The sequence below is a fragment of the Microtus oregoni genome, unplaced genomic scaffold, assembly GCF_018167655.1.
Source record: "Microtus oregoni isolate MIOR12 unplaced genomic scaffold, Mior012 000003F_ref0000135, whole genome shotgun sequence".
Taxonomy (NCBI): domain Eukaryota; kingdom Metazoa; phylum Chordata; class Mammalia; order Rodentia; family Cricetidae; genus Microtus; species Microtus oregoni.
Genome location: NW_024543062.1, coordinates 60,352,016 through 60,368,273, shown reverse-complemented (window position 1 = coordinate 60,368,273; position 16,258 = coordinate 60,352,016).

The following is a 16,258-nucleotide window of genomic DNA, read 5'->3' as shown; positions in this document are numbered from 1 at the left end:
TAGAATTCTCTGCACTGCTTCTACATTTATGGAAGCCATGGGGAAACAGGATATAACAGAGAGGAAATGGCCTGCTGTACAAAATTTTTTAAATAGCAGAAGTGTTGATTGTGACTGACAAGGGGATTACAATGCAATGGCTACAAAATGGTCCAGCATCGCAGCCTCTCTTTCTTCTTTCCTCTCCTGCCTTCTGTGTTCACGGAGACTCTCAGCTTTCCTCTTGTATGCTGTAGAAATGCCCCCTCCCTTTTCTTTGTAGTGAATGGATTCTCTAGTGCCCCATGTTGTGAAACTAGTCCTGTTTCACATAGAAAGAAGAGCAATTGCCACAGATTTAAAATACATACCTTGAAAATTATTCCTGAGGTTTTTTTTTTTTTTTTTTTTTTTTTTTTTTTGGTTTTTCGAGACAGGATTTCTCTGTGGCTTTGGAGCCTGTCCCGGACCTAGCTCTTGTAGATCAGGCTGGCCGCGAACTCACAGAGCTCCGCCTGCCTCTGCCTCCCGAGTGCTGGAATTAAAGGCGTATGCCACCACTGCCCGGCTAGTTTTGTGTGTTCTTAAACCTACCTTTTATGTTTGATCAAAATTGGTTCCAGATTTCCAACATTGGCTAAATACTAGCATCCTCCTGAAAAAAAAAATAAATCTTTCAACAGTATTTAAATCATTTATTTTGGGCTAACTGTGTGTTTGTTGGCCAGTGTGTCAAGATGGCAATGCATCATTATCCTTCATTTCTACAGGAATTCTCCAAGACAGACATGCTCATTTTACAAAGAACCAAGGCTCAAACAGCTTAAGGAGCAAGCATCATTCGGAAATACTGGCTGTGTATTCTCTAGCCCGTATATATTTCTATCATCATATTTGTGCTTCATATTACTATTATTTCCTGTGAAATTCTGATATTAAATATTTATTTAAGTAGTTTTATAACTTAAGTAATTATTTGACCAACTGTAAGCATTTATTTGATTATTCAAATAAGAACTAGCACTATTTCCTCCTTGCCCATTTTAAGAAGGAGGCAGGAAGGCTGGCTCTTCTGGCAGATTTAAACCTACATGGTGGAAGGGCACACTTAATTTGGAAAGTGGGTGTTCTAGGTACTTCTTGGCCCTCCCAATTGAATGTCTAACTCCAGTCTCCTTCTCTGTGGAAATATTACTGCTTAGCCCGGAGTCCCATGCTCCTTTCTGACACCCCGAAGCTCATCAAGGAAGGTAGATGTTATATGACTTTTGTGAAGGCTGGGGATTAGCAGGCCTTTGATGACGTTTAATTTAGGTTTCAGCTCTCTCATGTGCAAGTACCGCAGAGCTCTGGATAATATCCCAGGTCTGGGCCTTTAATCACTGGATGCTTCGTTCTGACTTGTTAAGGTGACTTTTCAGCTTAGCATATAAAACAATAAGAATTATCAGAGAGGAAGCGAGTTGAATGCCAGTGAACAGCACTGCAGACAGAAGCACTGCCTAAAGGGGTTTAATGAGAGTCATCCACAAAGGGCTCACAGTAGGGTTAACAGTGAAATGTCAGGAGGCAGAATCTGCCCGCTGCCCGGGGAAGCCCAGACTCAAGAGCTTCTACTCTTGTTAAACTGCTTTTATCAGGAGCACCCAATAATCAACTGCCATTGTGGGTGTATTTTTAGAGCAGATTACCCATCCCTTTTCCTTCTCTCTCTCCTGTTCTCCCCTCTCCTCCCCAGCTGATCACAAAGGCCTAATGCTGAGAACCTGGAAGCTCCTCAGAACCCATACCACCCTGTAGCCCCTCTTCTGTGGCCCCAACAAGGCTCTTTCAGGAAGCCCTCATGGGTCTGAAGTGAGGGTTTTGCGAGGTAAGAAAGCACTTCGTTTCTATAACTTCTGTCATGCTTTCCCTCTCCTTTGGAAATATTACAAAAGAAAAAAGTTGATGTTATAGAGAAAAGTGAATTATTATGGGCTGCAAGAGGGGACAAACCACTTCCTGAATGCAGTTTTGGCTTTCAACAAGGAAACAAAGTTAGCCTGGGCTTAGAAGGCACACCATTTCGACCTCCCTTGTTGGAGATGAGTTGTATGATATGTCAAGTCAAAGGGCTTCCTAGATCCTCCTTGTAGTCTCCGGGAGACATACTCCCGGAGCTAGATGGAAGCTGAGAGACCAGGGCTAGAAAGAACACACTTGAGGATTCTACTCAGCTGGCAAGGTCTCCTTATTGCCTCTAGACTGAGGAGTCTAACTAAACTTCCCCTAACCCACTTTTCCTACATTTCTATAAACATTTTAAAAGGAAGAAAGATAAAAATAGAATAACTCACATCTTCGACCACTGTTAAATCTTGATATATTTTCCCTAAGCCCCTTTGAAAGTAAACATTGCCCAACTGATTTCCTAAAATTATAAAAAAAGTCTTCTTGTACAATCTAAAAATGATTAGATTGTACAAAAGGCTTATGAAAAATGCTCACTGTTATATATATTTCAGAATACTGGAAATTAAAACAATAGTGAACTCTGTCCTCACACCTTACAGCATAACCCAAACCCAGAAGACCCACACCTAGTGTTGGTGCGGACGCATGGCAACAAGAGCTCGGCCTGGCACCGGTGGCAAGCAAATGAGGACAGACTTTGGAATATGGTTTGGCAGGTTCTGTGAAACTAAACATACTCTTTCTATTCAAAGGGATTGGATGCTTACATTTATGTAGATATCTCCATGCAGTTATTTATAGCAGCTAATTTCATAATCGCCCCGAACTTGGAACCACTTAAGATGTTCTTCAGTAGATTAATAGGCAAGTAAAACAAGTGCAATGTCCAGACAGTAAATATTAATCCACTAACAAATGCCCCATCAAACTATGTGAAGAGGGAGATCATTTCAATGCACAGTGCTAAGTGGAGTGCTAATCTGAAAAAGCTTTGTCCTGGGCAGTGAGAGTCACACATTCTGGTAAAGACCAGTGGGCAGGAAGTAGATTCTGGGGAAGGTGGATTCCTCAGGGCAATACAATGATGCTGTTTACTACTACCGTATATACTTGATGTTAAGGTTTACATTTATATACTTCCCCAGATTTTTGTGTTGAAACCTAATCCTGATATGATGTTATCATGTATTCTGTCAGCATAGTCTGGAAATTCCAAAGTGTTCTCGTGTTTCAAGTTGCTCCCTTTCTTGGGAAGCTCAGCAGCTTGGAGAACATCCTCCATCATTCAGTCGTGTTTGCCAGCATGTCACTTGATGGCCCCTGGTTTTAAAAGGACAGGAAAACAGCTTCACTTGTTAAATTCCTAATAGAAGAAAAGTGATTTCTACAGCACAGTATTTACAGTCCAGCATATAACAGTGTAGTCTGCCCCAAACCACATTGAAAACTTAGGACTTCTCTAGGCAGAGAGTAGATTAGATCAAACTCAGTGGTAAGGATTGTTAATATCAAAATTATTCTTTTGATAAAATGAGTAAGTATTAAACAATAAAGATTTTGTAGAAAATCGTGAAAAAGTGAAAAGAATCTAAATGTGTTCAAATAGAGAAATAGTAATATAGAAGGTGGTAACACTTTAATCATGAACGATCACAAAGCTTCAAACCTTTTATTTATAGTCAAGCATTGGGCTGAGTTCTTGGAATCAGTGGAAGAGAAGAAGGAGGGATCATATGAGCAAGGGAGTTCAAGAGCATGATGGGAAAAACAACAGAGACAGTTGACCTGAGGAGCTAGTGGGAGCTCATGAACTATGGACTGACAGCTGGGGAACCTGCATGGGACCGAACTAGGTCCTCTGAATGTAGGTAACAATTATGTAGATTGATCTGTTGGGTGTCCCTGGCAGTGGGATCAGGACTTATGCTAGATGCATGAACTAGCATTTTGGAGACCTTTCCCTATGGTGGGATACCTTCTTCAGCCTTGATATGGGGGGAGGGGCTTAGTTCTACCTTAAGTTCGTACACCAGGCTTTGTTGACTTTGCAAGGAAGTCATTTTAGGAGTGGATGAAGTTGAAAAAGAAGTAGATAAAGAGAGGGAGAAGCAGAGGTAGGAAGAACTGGGGTTGGTATGTAAAATGTAAAGTAATTTTTTTAAATAAAAAATATGGGGAAAAATCATTGTGTTTAACTGTGAATGACAGAGGAATCTGTGTCTGAACAGGCCAGCAGATCTAAGGGTCTGATCGATAGTCTCCCTCTGAACCCTCCAGCACACAGTGTCTGGGGGGTTGCTGCAGTAAAGAACACATGGATGGATGGTGGCTCTTCTTTCCAGGGACAAGAGAAAGCTGGAGGGTCCTGAAGTACATCCATTCCCAGACACCATCTCCAGACCCTGGTGCGCGTTTGAAGGACCCCTGAAAGTAGGAGGCTAGCATAACCTTGCTCTTCTCTCCATGGACTCTGAGGTTTATGTGACTTCCTAGCGAATTCAGACCATTTATAAATCTCAAAAAGAATATTGCAACATTGAAATTCTACCAACTTCTGAGCAGCCGCTTCCTCTTTTCTTCACTCAGCTCCTAATTACTATAAAATTTTGACAAGCAGTTCACACATTGAAAAATCCGTGCTCAGCTCTTCCCAGAATCTCTCAGGCTTTAATCATCCCAGCCCTGTCAGTTACGTGAGGGAACAACCAGGGAGGTGTACCCCAGCCTGCTCCGGCCGCAGTGGCCTTGTGCTTCTGCCTTTCAAACCTAGAGAAGCAGACAGGGCATAAAGGGAAGCGCAGGAACCAAGCCAGAGTGTCTCTTCAAAGAGCAGCTGAAATCCAATGAACGAGGAAACGTTTATGAAGCTCAAGAATCAGAGAAAGTAAGAACTACTTGGAAGTGTTTCACATTCAGGAGTCAGGGGATGGCACCTTTTGGTCAAAGAAAGTTCAGGATTTGGAATTTATGGCCAGATATTTTACAAGTCCAAGGATTTGTGTGAAATTTTACATGAGAAGCTGAGGCTTTTTTATTTCTCAACACTTTAACGTTATTTGTCAGGTCACAGCTTTGCGAACAGTTTGACTTACCCGCATTGAGCTTGTTTTGTGTGTTTCTATGTTGCTGTGATAAAACACTGACCAAAAGCATCTGGATGGGGGAGATTTATTTCAGTTTACACTTCCATAAACTATGGGAGGCAAAACAGGGACTCGGGGGCAGGAGCTGAAGCAAAGACCATGGAGAAGGGCTGCTTACTGACTTGCTCCTCAGGGCTGGTTTAACCTGGTTTCTTATATAATCCAGGCTTACCTGCCCAGGAATGGCACTGCTCACAGTGGCTGGGCCCTCCACAACAATCCGCAATAATCATAGACTTGCCCAGTTGGATGCAGGCAATTCCTCAGTTCAGGTTCTTTTCATCAAGGTGACTCTGGCTTGTGTCAACTTGACAGAAACTAACCTGCAGAGATAATGATTAATAAGAACCATTCATTCATTTCTTTACTCGGTAAACCAGTAGAGTCCCTTTGTCAGACACAAGGTGCATGGACACACAGGCAAATGAACAGGTGAATAAATTCAATAAATTACATTTTGACTGGTTGGAAAACTGCATCTAGTTATATTTTTATATCAGTGTATACTATAAAATAAATTCTAATTAGAGATTCATATTGCCCCTTTGATCTAATAATAATAATAAACTCAGAATAATTCTTAGCATATTTATTTTTTGAGTCATAAAAACAAATAAGAACAATTAAGTAGGAAACACGTTGCTATGAGGAAAGACTTCAAGATCTTCTAGTATCCCCCGGAGTAGGCCTGCAGAGGGCAAATTAAGGCTGTGAGTGGCGGGCTTAAGTGCCTATGTTTACACATCAACTCTGTTTTTCCAGTCAACACAAATGTGGTCAAATTTACTTAATTCTTTGTACCCCAGTCTCACCATTCTGCAAAGTGCATGGCAATGGTGCATATAGGGAGTCTGAGTGTCACACAAAATGTGTAAAAGACTTAGAATGTTGCTTGGTCCTTAAAATTTTAAGTATAAAATTGTATGCAGTTGCTGTCAGTTGAGACTTATCTTTTCATAAATAAAACATATTGTAAGAAAGTTATATATAAAATAATACCAACACACATGTGTTCAGGTATGTGTTCATGCATGTAATATAGAAGCTAACATGAAACTTTCAGAAGTATATATATATATATATATATTGGGTTGTTAATAATAATCCTTAAAGTAAATAGTTACTTCTTATAAAGCGAATAGAGAAAATGAAAGCAAGGAGTCTGTTCAATGAATATGTTGGTTTCCACTGTACTCCTGATTTTGAGTTGATATTCCTGAGAGACGTGAGGCTGGTGGTGGGGTGTACAGCTCACTAGCATGTGCGGCAGTGTTATAGTAGTTGGACAATCCAATGGCAGTGCAGTAGTAGGTAAAGTAATCTGGGCCAGATGGTAGTGGGTCTTACACCACCCTACTGGAGTCTGACTTTTATCATGGTCATTATTGTGTATGCGGCTGCTACCTGTCACTGTTCTTGCCTGATAGATATTGTTTCAGCACAGAACCTGAGTTTATTTCTGAATTCTTAATTTGATTTAATTTTTCTGTATGTCTGTCACAACAGTACCACACTGTCTTAATTTTGTAACATTTTTAAGGAAGTTTTAAAATCAAAAGAATAACCTTTAAAATCAATAGAATAACATTCTTACTTTGCTCATTCTAAAGATTCTTTGGACTATTCACAGTTCCCTTAGAATTAATGCCATATAATTTGAATCATCCTCACAACTGCAAAACAGAAACAGAACATCATATGCGTTCTCAAAGGATTTACCTTGATCTTGAGATTGACTGGCAAGTACTGACAGGCTAATCCATGGACGTGGAGCACTTTCTTTCCAGGCGGGTCTTTCTTTAGATAGAGTCCTGTGTTCTTTACAGTAAGGATTTGTCTGCCTAGACCATGCTTATTTCTAAATGCTCACTCTTTGCTGTTTTAATAGATGGAATTGTTTTCTTTTTCATAGCTCAGGATGTGCAGTGCAAGCGTTCAGAATGCAGTTGCTTTGTTCTATCCTGTGTCTTCCCATCAGGCTGGGCTTATTGCCTTATGTTTTAAACCCAATAGATTCTTAATGAATCTATTAAGACATTTTACATATATACAATTATAGCAATTGCAAGCACTATGGTTTTGCTTTCTTCTTTCTAAACTTCATGTCATTTATTTCCTTTTATAGTGTAATTCTCACTGCTAGATCCTCTAGTGCAGTATTGAGAAGGTGGGGAGCATAAACATCCTTGTCTAGCTCCTGATCTTTGGGGAGAAAACTAGCTTTGGCCATTTAAGATGACGTTATCTACACATTGTTCACAGATGCCTTTTCTCAAAAGCTTCCCTCCAAAGTGACTTTGTTTAGTGTTTTCATTTTTCATCACAGGAAGGACTGGATTTCATAATTGTTTTTGTGTTTCACTTGAAATAAGGCATTGTTTCTATGCTTCTTCCTGTTATGCTGTATTTCATTAATTTACTTCCTATGCTGAAATATCTTGAAACTTTTTTTACATAAAGAATCCATATGCATGTATTCTCTTGTGTCTGACTTCTTTTATTCACATGGCCTGTGACTGAACTAGATGCAGCCCATTCCTGGCACTAGAGGTTCTACTTGATGACATAAGATGTCTAGTTGGGGCTTTTTCTCCTTCATTATTTGGTAGTTACATTTAGATTTCTTTTATGTATGTATATATTTAAAATTTTTTTGCTGTAATTTGTTTTCATATGACTTCACAAATGACTTTTAGTTTGGTGGCACTCCCCATATTTCTTCCCTGCCATCCCCCTCTCCATTTAATCTTCCCACTTCAGATTTCTCCTGTCTCTCTCTACAACAATATGTTCTATTTTCATTTTCTTAGGGATTTTTGCTCTTCTTTACTATTCCCTTGCTGGGTACACAACCTCTGTAGATATTTGATGTGATCCACAAATGTTATACAGTGAATGCACAGCTGACATATTCATTAGCCAAACCCACAAGTGTACAACTTATGGGGGACCTAACTTACAAAGCTTTGGGAACAGCTTTCTTTTGAATAGTCACTGCCAATTCTGTTGAAATCTTGTGAAATCATAATGTTTCTCTCTTCTGTACTAGGATTCATTCCAAATATCCCAGCAGTATATAAATTATTTTTTTTGGTTATTATATTCTTTTTTTTAATTTATTTATTTATTAAGGATTTCTGCCTCGTCCCCACAACCGCTTCCCATTTCCCTCCCCCTCCCCCGATCAAGTCCCCCCCCTCATCTGCTCGAAGAGCAATCAGGGTTCCCTGACCTGTGGGAAGCCCAAGGACTGCCCACCTCTATCCAGGTCTCATAAGGTGAGCATTCAAACTGCCTAGGCTCCCACAAAGCCAGTACGTGCAGTAGGATCAAAAACCCACTGCAATTGTTATTTTTTAATCCTGAACTATTCCTGTCCTGGCAACTGGATACCTTCCTCACACTGTGGGCCTCTGGTGTGAAAGCATTTACTAAGCCAAACCTGGTGTGGGAACTCCTTCTGTTTATGGGTTGCTTTTATTGGTTAATGAATAAAGAAGCTGCTTTCGGCAAATAGCTTAACAGAGTGTAGCCAGGCCCGAAAACATAGATAGAGATTAGGCAGAGATGCTGTGCAGCCACCGCTGGAAACAGATGAGCTGGAACCTTGCCAGTAAGCCACAGCCAAGTGGCGATACACAGATTAATAGAAATGGGTGAAATTAAGATGTAAGAGCTAGCCAATAAGAAGCTAGAGCTAATGGGCAAAGCAGGGATTTAATTAATACAGATTCTGTGTGATTATTTCAGGAGTCTGGGCAGCCAGGAAATGAACAAGCAGCCTCCAACTACAATAAATTAGCACTCCAATGTGTGCTAGCTAAATCCACATAAAACCTAGGAGGGCTTGGAAATGAATTCTAGACATTAAAAAGCAAAGTTTAGCCACATTTTTTCCAAATGTGCTCTGCTGGCTCTCAGCATGCTGCAGCTCCTTTAAGAGAGGTTTTTTGATTCAGCAGTGGTAGCAAAAGAAAAAAACAAAACACCCAGTTTCAAAATGGCAGCACAAACTACTCTGACTCTTTCAGGAGGTGGAATACTTGAATGGTGTTTGTGTCCCTGGGTGCTTTTGTGGCCACTTGGGGTTTTGTGCTCACAGCTCAGTGCTCCACACCTGGGAAGGCAGCAGAATTAGGTCTACTAGGCATTCATAAGCAGGAGAGCATGTCAGATTCCTGCCACCATACACAAAGATATTTCAAAGGCCACACAGTATGCTGCATGGCAGATGCTATTGCTCAGATAAAAATGGTTTATGTGCTGTACACTCCTTCTTAGAGTTAAAGTGGTGAGTAATGCTCCTACTTGGCAGCCCCAGAGCTGGTGGTAATTGTACCTCTGCCATTTTGCAAGGTGGAGATAGGAGGAGCCAGTGTCCAGGGCCACTGTGACCATGCAGCTTACCATTTTCAAAAGGTTTTAAGGACAGAAAAGGATTACAGATACACAATAGGACAGATTCAGACATAAAAGACCTCTAAACGAGTCACAGTGTGTTTAAAAAATGTATGTAGGCTTGGGGGAAAGAAGAAAAAGAATAAAGAAATAGTAAATGTAGTGTAAAAGAGTACGCACAGCCATAGATTAAAGGAGTAAAGATAATTAAATATTAAACTTGTAGAAAAAGTAAAAAGATAAGAAAAGTCTCATAAAGATGGAATATACACAGAGAGTCTGGATTATGTATACTATTGTGTTTTCTTTGAATTTTTTGACTGTTAAAGAGCTACATAATGAGAGACATTTTGTTGTATGGACTGCTAAGTTAAACCAACATAAAGGTATCTTGAATTTAGAATTTGGGTCTAAGGCTTTGTTGCTTTGGAAAAGAGGTTCCTCTTTTGTTTCCACAGAAGATGAGAACCTGTGGTTTAATTCCAGAGTAATGTGATTTGATGGACTAAGGGCCCCTAAAAGGTCTCTGTGAACCATTCAAAAGAAAATACCTCACCCAGTTTGGAGAGAACTATGCCCAAATTCCTCAAATATTGTTTATAAATGTTTCTTTATATTTAAAGAGGGATATGCTATAGAGAGAGATACTTTGTATTGATAGGGATCTTTGTCTATTGATTCAAATTTTAGGTCAGTTTTATACATGTATACTTTGCTCTTGATTAAGGTATTGTGTTTTGTGCAGTTCATTTAAAAATGTAATATATAATTAAGAAATATAGGTTAATAGATAATCATCTATAATAGTCAAGCTTGTAGTCATGTTAGTTACATTTTCTAAATATATAGAGATATATTTCAGTTAGTAAGGTATCCTTCAAATCTTTCAGAGACCTTCACAATATGGCTTTTAAAATGTTTTAAGTACTTAGGACTTTTCATGACATTGAGACCCATCTGCTCCTGGCAGCACCAATTGCTTCAAGAGGAAGATGGACATTGAAGAGGCTCGTTATGGATATTGCTAGCGATTTGGGCAATAAACTGCTCTTGCCTGGACTGTTTGATGTTATGCTATGTGAGCTGGACATGTAGGAAACAAGAAGAGATGACTGCTTAACTTGCCTTAAGGTGAAATGGTCCTCTGGGGTTCCTGCTTCATGAAAGAATTTACAAGACATTCTGCAGGATACAGAAGAAAGTGATTGACAAACTGCCAATATAGATGAAACTGTCTGAAATTTCCTGTTTCATAGAAAAGTCTGCCACATACTATGAGCCTGTAGGCTAAAGATGTATGCCCCAATGGTACAGGAAAACATTGGGTAGCTGTCTAGGCAGTGAGAAGCCTCTATCAACTCTGGAGTTTTGGAAGTTGCTTACAATGCAGTTCCTGTTTACTTAGGTAGTATTATATCCTTCTGGAGTCTTTGATGGTATTGAAGAATAGATAGTGATAGTTCTAATTTTCCTTAGTTACAATAAAAGATTAAGTAGATATTGTTATTCTTAAAAAATATTCCTGGTCGGGCTGGCGGAGCCCGCCATGAGAAAAAGCGGCTACAGCTTCCCACCAGCAGGAGGGCACGAGCTGCGCTGGTGGTGGCGGCTGCCATAACAGACATATAAATACAGGAAATAGCCATAAATGTTTATTAAAAAGGAGAAAAAGAGAGAAAGGGAGGGGGGGGGAGAAGGAGGAGGAGAGAGGCAAAGCCCTGTGTGTACACAGGGAGAGAAAAACAGAAAGAGAGCGATGGCGGGTGGAGGTCAGAAGTTAAAAGGAGTGGGCGTGGCTAGGGCAGGGACCGAAAGAATAACAGATATAAACATTGTAACTATAATTTTTACTTGATACCTGTTTTGTTATATGTAGTTTTACTATGTTAAAGTTAAAACCTTCCTTTTTATTTAAACAAACAAAGGGAAATAGTATGGGAAGTCCTTTTGTATATGGGTTGCTTTTGTTGGTTAATGAATAAAGAAGCTGCTTTCAGTCAATGGCCTAACACATTATATTCAGGTCTGAAAAGATAGATAGAGAGAGTAGGCAGAGTCAAGGAGATGCCATGCAGCTACAACTGGGAACAGACAAGCTGGAACCTTGCCAGGAAGTCACAGCCACGTGGCAATACACAGATTAATAGAAATGGGTTAAATTAAGAGGTAAGAACTAGCTAATAAGAAGCTAGAGCTAATAGGCCAATCAGGGATTTAATTAATACAACTTCTGTGTGATTATTTCTGGAGTCTGAGCAGCCAGTAAATGAACAAGCAGCCTCCTTACAACATAAACATTTGTTCTCATAGTCAAATCTACATAAGTTGGACCCACACAATTATCCTTATTGATGGGACTTATTGACAAGAAAGCAGCTCTGAGCAGGAGGCACTCAGCAAGAGAGAGCAGTGTGTCTGCTCTTCCTGATGAACAAGTCTAGGCAACCCTGAATCTTTTAACAGCTAATTTTGGAGAGTATAATCTACTGGCCTTTGCTCTACCCTAACAAGCTCCCAATATTATGTACTTACCTTCACTTTTCATCTGACACAGATCTTAGTCTAGAAAATTAACTGTTTGTACCTTCACCCCTAAAATATACAAAGAAAAAAAGCTGGGGGTCATTAAACCAGCCCCAGAGAAAGCAATTCCTTCTCACCTGGGTACCAGCAGATACAGCACCCTGATGCATAGCATGGAGGGCCAAGCTCTATCCTAATCCTCCCAGTGTCTGCTGGGGAATTTCACAGCCACGCCCCTTTTGAGACATAAGGTGTCTACCTTGTCAGTCTTTTACACATCTTGTTAGTCCTAGAAAATGGATGCTTGGTGCCACTGTTACTGCCTATGGAATTGCTGACTATGCCTTGTGGGTTTATAAATGGAAACGATCCTTCAATAGAGCATAGAAAAAATAAATGGGAAATGATAAAACAACTTATGTGAGCTAATTTATTTAATCTACCTTCAGACCTTATTAGTTAGGTTTTTCCTGCTATAGTGATCTTTCTGAATCCTGGAAGGTTTAGTGGGGATTCACCCCATCATAAACATTGATAGTTATTCAGAATGTAGCACAAATATTGAAGGATAAAGAGGGAAAAACATGCAACATTTGTCTTTTGGGGCCTGCATCACCTCACTCAAGTTGTCTTTTTTTTCTAGTTCCATCTATTTACTTAAACATTTAATAGTTCCATTTTTACAGTCAAATAATATTCCATTGTATATTAACTCAGTCATTGTATATTAACTCAGTCAAATAATATTCCATTGTATATTAACTCAGTCAAATAATATTCCATTGTGGCCGGGCGGTGGTGGCGCACGCCTTTAATTCCAGCACTCGGGAGGCAGAGGCAGGCAGATCTCTGTGAGTTCGAGACCAGCCTGGTCTACAAGAGCTAGTTCCAGGACAGGCTCCAAAACCACAGAGAAACCCTGTCTCGAAAAACCAAAAAAAAAAAAAAATAATATTCCATTGTATATTAACTCAGTAACCAATTAAAAACTTTTATTATATATACCAATTTCAGCCTCCCAAACATTTGTTAAAAAGGTCATGTGAAATTAAGTTTTTATTTTTCTAATTTTTTTTTTGGTTTTTAGAGACAGGATTTCTCTGTGTAACAGTCTGGCTGTTCTGGAACTTGCTTTGTAGACCAGGCTGGCCTTGAACTCACAGAGATCCACCTGCCCCTGCCTCCTAAGTGCTTGGAATAAGGGTTTGTGCCACCACTATCTCTCATGTAATTAAGTTTAAAAAAAAATATACAAGATGATTCACTAATTTTTGTCTTAATTACTGGAATTAGTCCTAAGAAATGTTTTGATCTTAAGTATTTTTCTAATACTTAGAAATCCTCATTTTATATCATCTAACTGATAATTTCTCACAATGTACCATAATAAATAAAAATGTTAATGAAAAATAGCTATTCCCAATGTTTATAACTTTTATATCTGCATGGGGAAATTATTTTTGATAATTCATATATGTCTTTTTCATGCTATCATCTAGCCAAGTAGGAGAGTAAAAGGATTAAAGGTGAAGACTGAACTTACTGAATCCACAGCATCTTACTGGTTTACCAGCCCTGTCAAGTTTTCAATTTTCTTAATGCCTTTGAATCTTCTATAAGTAATATATGATACAGAAATGGTGCACATCATATGGTTTGCTATGAAATGTTTTGATTACAAAAGCATTAAGGCAGAAACAGACACATGTAAGTTATTTTGTTAATGGCTGAAACTTAAAAAATGTTTTGAATTGAATAGAATGGCCACACTTTTCCTCTCCCTTCCCTCCCTGCAGCTCCTCCTAACTTCCTTCGCTCACACTTCTATACAGCCTCACTCCCTATTTGATATCTTCACTTTCTTTATTGTTGTTACATACGTGTGTGTGTGTGTGAGTGTGGGTGTGTGTGTATGCACACATATGTAAATACAACCTGCTGAGCTGATTTTTGTAGTTTGGGTACATCGTTGTGTTTATGGTTTCTGGGATGACCACTCTGCACTGAACACCAATGAGGGGATTCTTCTTGGGGAAAGGCTAATTCTCCCAGTGGTCATTATCTGCCAGTAGTTCTTTGTCTTGGGTGGGACCACATGAAATTGTCCTCCTTCCACATTAACATGCCCATAGGCATCACCACTGTTCTGGGCTTGTTTCTAGTACAGACTGTTTTACAACAGACTTTCTGGTACCCTGATTCTTATAATCTTTCTGTTCCCTTCTCGGCAATGTTCCCTCAGTCAAAAATGCAGGAGCTGTGACACAGATATATCTCTTGGGCCTGGGTTTCCCACAATTCACTTGTCTCTGCATTGTGTACAGTTGTGATGTTTTACATTTGCTGGAAAGAGAAGAACCTTTGATGATGGGTAGGAGCTATGCTTGTCTGTGGGTTTAAGGATAAGGTTTGGAATCTAGTAAGGAATTATTTTGGTCTACTAAAGTGGCAGTAGTAGTTTCTTTTCTAACTTCCATGACCTCATTATTCCCAAGATAGCCAGATTTTCAGTGCAAGGCATGATTTCCCTCCTGTTGAGTGGATCTTAATTCCAATTGGGTAGCTCTTGTTTGCCTTTGGTATTTGTCACTTACTGCCTATTTGCACATGTCTTGCCGTGGTTGTGGTTGTTGTGGTTCATAGCTCTTGTGGCTGAATGGGACTATTGAACTGTTCCCCCCACTTGGGAGCTTGTATAGTATATCTCGGAACCATGGCAGCTAGACCACAGGGAAGAGGATTTCAGGTCATATCTAGCTCAAATCATCTGAGGCTACGGTCCTAAGTATATGGACAACTTCTGGAATCCCTGAGAGGCATGCAAGTACTATATTGATAATCTATATTATTTTGGTAGTCACTCGGACTACCTTGAGTGATCATTTGAGAGGAGTTTTCTCATGCTGTATCCTGGGATCTTGTTAGTCCATGGTTCTGATGGTCTATTATATATTAATGTGTATTGTATATATAATGAGTGTGAAGAAAGTATTACTATATTTATTATGCATAATTTTAGATAAACATTAAATCATACCCTTCACTGAGACTCTATCAAACACCCTTGGTCTTGTTTGCTCCTCGCCCATCCTCTTCATCTGTATTGACTTCCCTCTTTCTTTCCAACTGAAGGCTTCTCTATTATCCCACTTCATATCACCCGTATCCTAATCTTCTCCTACCAAGTCTTTCCCCACCATGGTCACTTAAAAATTTTCCCCACATGATATAAGGAAAGGATGAAGAGAGAATATTATACATAGGCGAACGCAAGGGATCTTGAATGAGATTTCCCTAATGTATGTGGGAGCAATTTCATGGTCATTAATATGAGTCATCAAGGTATGGAATGAACAACCTTTAAAAACAACAAGAAAAATTAATGGTTTTCCACATCCATTTCTTCAGATTTAAAACAGCAATGGTGTTTTATATGTAGAGTACCCTCACATGTATTACCTAAGCCTTCTAAAGTGAGAGTTTGTGCACTCCTACATCAGGTAACTCAAGCTAAACCCTGCTTTGGTATTAAACAGCCCCATAGATATCAGTGCTTTTCATAGCTTAGTTTTAGCTTGTGTATTAGAAAGGGTTCTCTAAGGGAACAGATTTTGTCCATTGAAGAGCTTTATTAGACTGCCTTGCAGGATGTGGTCCAGGAAGTCCAACAATTGCTGTCTCATGACTTAACGACTGAGAATGCAGTAGTTGTTCGGACTATGAGTCTGGATGTCGGCAGATCTCCCACATGGGAGGGAGGTGAGGAGGTATCCCTTTTTCAGATAGACTTTGTAGTGATTGTGAGGGGCATAAGGACCAAATTGTGATTACAGAGGGGTTGTGTTTAAGGCACAATAGACTATGCAGTCAGGTATCTTGAAGAGCTTATGTCATCTTAGAGGAACAAAGTCAGGGACTTCTATGAGAAAAAATGCTCTCCAGGCAAAGTCTAAAGCCTGAGAAGATCAAGTTCTTCCTCTGTATCTCTTCTTGTGTCTGAGTCATCCCAGCATTCAGCGTCATAAACAGTTCTGCACCACTGAAACTTAAGTGTGTCATATGTCTGTTTCTGTAATGCCATCTATTCCCCCAATCTTCTTCTTAAACCTAGACTTTTTATTTCAGAAAGTTCAAGCATGAAAGAGGCAAGGATATTTATAAAATTTACAGAAACTCTTTGTTGTCTAATTTGTTCTGAGTGATCTCTAATGGGTGGAGTCAGGATCGGTCATCCGAGGGATCATTATTGTTTGTGTTGCCAC